Source organism: Cupressus sempervirens, chromosome 8 (assembly GCF_028749045.1).
Source record: "Cupressus sempervirens isolate cs-2001-9-10 chromosome 8, ASM2874904v1, whole genome shotgun sequence".
NCBI lineage: Eukaryota > Viridiplantae > Streptophyta > Pinopsida > Cupressales > Cupressaceae > Cupressus > Cupressus sempervirens.
The window spans coordinates 279,671,389-279,676,521 of NC_143125.1; the positions used below are offsets into that span (position 1 = coordinate 279,671,389).

At 35.4% G+C, this 5,133-nt stretch overlaps 1 long non-coding RNA gene across 1 annotated transcript; it reads right to left on the bottom strand.

The window, feature by feature from the left end:
* Positions 1 to 2,191: 2,191 nt before the first annotated feature.
* On the bottom strand, positions 2,192 to 3,970 carry LOC149542524 (uncharacterized). Its single transcript, XR_016355191.1, has 2 exons — positions 3,342 to 3,970; positions 2,192 to 3,107 (listed from the first exon to the last, which is right to left on the bottom strand). It is a non-coding gene; the product is annotated as an uncharacterized LOC149542524 (long non-coding RNA).
* Positions 3,971 to 5,133: the final 1,163 nt, after the last annotated feature.

Consider the following 5,133-nt stretch of genomic DNA (forward strand, 5'->3'; position numbering starts at 1 on the left):
TTAGGGCTTAAATTTTGGCTTTACTGGAGTTAAAATCTCTTTTCTAACACTTGTAAAATCTCATTTCTTAAGTATTGCGAAAATGGAAGAAGTCTTGCCCAAAATTCCAACCTTATCTTCAGTGAGTTGATAATTTCAACAAAATAGGGAAACTTAGGTGGAGTTAAAGTGTTTGTTCTCTTCCATGATGGAGAAAAATTAGAAATGTTTATCTTTTAGAGGGAAATTGGAAAATAGATTTGGCATGTTTATGTTTACTTGGCTTCTCTTCAGGGTTTTAGGCACACCTTCACCCATTCTATTGGTTCCTCTGGTAACCAACTATGTAAGCTCAAAAAGGGTGTTAAATGTTGTATTTTGTATTGTTGATTTATATGTGTGTGTTTGATCATTGCCTGGTTGGTCTCAAAAGACACCCAACCTTATTCCTAACCAGTTAGAAATGTTTTAAGTTTTCATCCCCTTACATAAAATATCTTATGAAGGTTTTGACTAAATTAAATTTCGGATTTCAAGTTTAGGGTGTCTTTAGAGGGCTTTGTTTGAGTCTTAGAGTGTTCTTTTAGTGAAATTAGGTTACCTACATGCTAGTACTATATGTTAGGACTTAAATTTTGGCTTTATTGGAGTTAAAACCTCTTTTCTAAGACTTGTAAAATCTCATTTCTTAAGTATTGCGAAAATTGAAGGAATCTTACCCAAAATTTCAACCTTATCTTCAGTGAGTTGATAATTTCAAATAGAGTTGGCATTCACCCATTCTCTAGTTTTTAGAGATTTTCGATTTTGGAGATTGGATTAAGGAAGGATAGAGGGCTCTTCTCAAATCGGGTAATTTACTATAGTTTGGAGAAAGGTTGGAGCTTTTGCCATGTTTTGAAAATTATGTGTTGTATTGTTTTTCTGAATAAAAGATGTGTAAATTTTGCTACAGATGCATATGTGTGTTGTTCATTGTCCTTGTGGTATTGTTGGGTGTGGATGAATTTCTATTGCCTTATTTTCATTTGATTTTGAGAGTGTGATGTTATGGGTGTGGAAGGACATCACTCACCCTTGGGAGGGAAGAAGTGGTCTTTGGGTGAAGGGGTTAGTTGGGCCTATCCCATGAGTGTAGAGTCTCTTCCTTGGAAGGAAGAGGGATAAGCATGTAGTATGGGTTGCATGTGTCAGTACTTTGTTATGCGCTTTGGGGGTGATAAAGAGAGAAACTTATGAGAGTTGGTATTTACTTTGTATGCTTTGTGAAGGCAGATTTGGTTTTCTGTACTTGGCTTCTCCTCGGGGTTTTAGGCACACCTTCACCCATTCTATTGGTTCCTCTTGTAACCTACTGTGTAAGCTCAAAAAGGGTGTTAAATGTTGTATCTTGTATTGTTGATTTATATGTGTGTGTTTGATTGTTATCCGGTTGGTCTTGGTTCTCCAAGCTCAATGGGTGGTCTCTTATAGACCTAGGCTGGGAGGTGAGCTCTCCATGGTTTATAGGGTTGTTTTGTATAGGTTTTCTAAATGGATGTGTTGAAGAAAAGCTTGGAATATTTTCACTTTCTGTTGGAGATTTGAAGATGATTCATTATGAACATTTGTAAAAGTTATGCTTTGTAAAAGATCAGAAGTAGATCTTCTTGTAATTTGTGAATTGATGTAAGGATCCAATTATGATTGTATCATTTGAAAAGACTTTTCATTACTATCAATATATTCTAATTTTAATTTTCCTAAATTGTTTCCAAGAATTAAAATTGAATATTATTATGTAAGTGTGTGTATATGTGGGTGTCTTGTTCAAGAAAATTTGGGCATGACATTTTGGTATTAAAGCCAGGTTAGACAAAAATTGGGACAAAATGGGTCTACGTTGAGTGTAAAAAACTAAAAAAAAATTTATTTCAGTATTTTTTTATTTTCGTATTAATAGTTGAAATATAATGAATTGAGCAAAAGAATATTTTCTCAGCAGTGGCAATATCCTGTCCTATCAATATTTGATATTTATGATTTTGATCAGCAGTAGTGATGCCCGTATTTGATCAGTGCACTAATATTAATGCTACTGAAAACTATACCAGTCAAGATTGATACAGATCGCAATGATGATAGAATGCTAGTAATCGCTAATTAGTGATCATATGAAGATTGCAACTCAGAGAAGGATAGTTGTGTCAAAAGACAATAATGATCACAACAGTTGCAAATGGTAAAATATTATTAACAGCAGACGTATAACAATGGTAATTCCCAAACAATCACCTTAATAATGCAGTTACATTTACAGATGCTGTAATAACAACAATATCCATTGATAAGTAGAAAGGACAGAAAGTCAACCACAGCAGTAGCTTCTGTCATGCTTGATAATTAGAAGTCACAGCTGATATAACTAACATTTGTAATGAAAATAGTAAGGACAAGTCAAATGTTAATATAATCATTTGACAGTTTTGTCTAGAAATGACTACGCACATGAATCTTGAATAATGACAGTAGTATTCACTGTTTTCTAATGCAACAACTTGATAATCACTATTCATGATAACAGACATGGTCCCTATTCACAAGGTTTTCAAACTCAATTATACCAAGTGTGTTCACAACTGTAGATGACTATGGCCAATTTTGAAATGAAAAGCTAAAACAACAGTCATTGCCATTGTTGCTGGGCAGAAAATCTAAGTGGCATTCAATAATGGCAGCTTGAAATGTTAATAGCTACTTACAATGTTGAAAGTATGCATTATGTTTATAAATTTTTTTGGGAAAGAATGATTGGAAAAAATTCCAGTTCTGAATCTTATATAGAAAAAGAAGAAGAAGAAGAAGAAGCTAATTTAATGTGATATTGCCATTTCATGCCTTCATTTGTACACAATGTCTTTCTAGTTTCTTTCTACTGGCACGCCCATTTCATCTCATATGATCATCTGAAAATTGTGTCACTCTAAAATCTCAACTGTTTTCTCTTGATTGATCACCTCATAACTGTTGATTGATCACCTCATAACTGTTGAATGAGAGCTTTGTAATAAGCTATAGGCGTCCATCAAGCATAAAGGATTTTGTCAGACGGTGTAGATGAAGTAGTAGCATTTGCCTTGGGAGACATGCTTGCAAAATAGAAGCAAAGATAAGTCAGTTCACAGGATGCCTGATCGTACAACAGAGAAGAGAACCTAAGGGCAATAAATTACTTAGTTTTTAAATATAAAAATGGAATTCTGTTACTGCTGAGCGTCCATCACCATTGTATATTAAAATGAGACATGGTAGAAATTCTAATTTAGGCTAACACGATCTTATATACATGCATCATAAATTAATTCTAAAACATCGACACATACTGAATCGAATATCATAAGACTAGCAAGTGTTGCAATAACATATCAAACGTTGCAGCTGTGTTGCCTCTATTAATGTTTCTGTCACGTGTTCAAGAAACACAACACATGGCCAATCGAAATAGGAAGCGTCTATGCATGCTTTTAATTATAGTAGAGTATCAATTATCAAAAGCAGTCGATAAAAAACTCAGCGTCTCAGCTGGATCAAGTGACGGAAATTTTCTCCAAATCCAGGCCCTGATCATCCCCCGAATCCGCAAAAAAGACTCTCACAAGGCAAAATCCTGCTCCTCTGAAACCAATTGTCCGTCACTTGACGCCTCCATTTCCAAAAAGAGAAGACAACTTGGACAGCGACGACGGAATTGATCATGCAGTTTCCCTATATTATCATGGAAGTTTACAGCTAGTCAATAAAACATTTCGTTTGATGTAGAAATTCATTCAAGTGATCACCAACATACGAAGGATAGGCCACGCTGAGCTGTTTCGCTCGAGAACCAATTGTGGGATATGCACAAAATAGATATTTTGAGAGAGTATATTTGTTTAAGTTGCAACTGCCCCGATAGACATGCATGCAAAAAGTGGAATCATAGGTAAGACATTTGAACTATTTTTTTTACTGCCTCCATGAAATGTCGCCTAATGGCAAGTTAATATTGCAGGATATGCATATTGATTTGTTGAATGTCTACTTTTACTAATTTCTTAACGCCAATCGATACTAATTCTCCCCGATGATTACTCTGTACCAACTCTAGTTCTTCTTCTGCTTTAATTGATTTCAGTTATAATCATAAATGCCACTCTCAGTCTTCACAGTTATTATTTAAGTATAACTCTTTTGTTTGATCGGAAGTCAAATGCGCTACTCCACTCCCCTTTCTCTCGCCACTCTCCACGCCTCTTTCTCTGCCATTATCTTTGCCAGTGCATACTGCAAAGACGTGGATCACTCCAGCAATACTCATCTACCATAAAAGAAGGGTAAGTACTCAAGAATAGCTCAAGCTCAACAATAGAACTGCAATTTGGTGTTCGAGTAATCACTACAAAATCTCAATACCGGCCATATGCTCTCTTACTATTGACTTTAGGATACGACCTGTTGATATGTATGCTCACCTCATTTGATGCATCCCCTGAATACCGAATAATTCCATATTACTGTGACCATATACAGTCCAATTTCATTGTATCAAAAAAAGTTACGCTTTCTTTTCTGCACAAGTTATTTGGCCAGTAGCGATCCTACCCACGTAGTCAGTGATCAAACAAGGTGAACTGTATAAATTAACCCACAGATTCTTTTGACCCACATTATTCCATTGAATGGAAAGGCATTGCCAACTTTTAAAAGGAAAGGAAAGGAAAGGTAAGGAAAGGTGGTTTTATAGTCCACGACACTATGCCATAGTTTTTGGGTTTACATATGGTGACAGTGATATGGGACTACCTCGTACTCTTTTTCGAAAGGCGCTTGGCGCTACAAACAAGGCGTACATACCCTACCCCCCAGTGGGATTTGAACTTGTGACCTCTCTTTCAAGAGTACAAGTTCTCCACCACTAGGCCAACAAGAGGATAGAAAGACATTATTGACTTCGAATTTAATAGAAAGATGTTGCCAACAGAAATAAATGCGAGCTTATTCATTTTCAATGTGGTACGGAATGGATTTTGGGTTCCATCTTATATGCTCCATTTTCAACGCGGAACTAAATAGATTTTAGGTTCCATCATATTAATAATATTATATTATATTGATTTTCAAATTAAATATACCTAT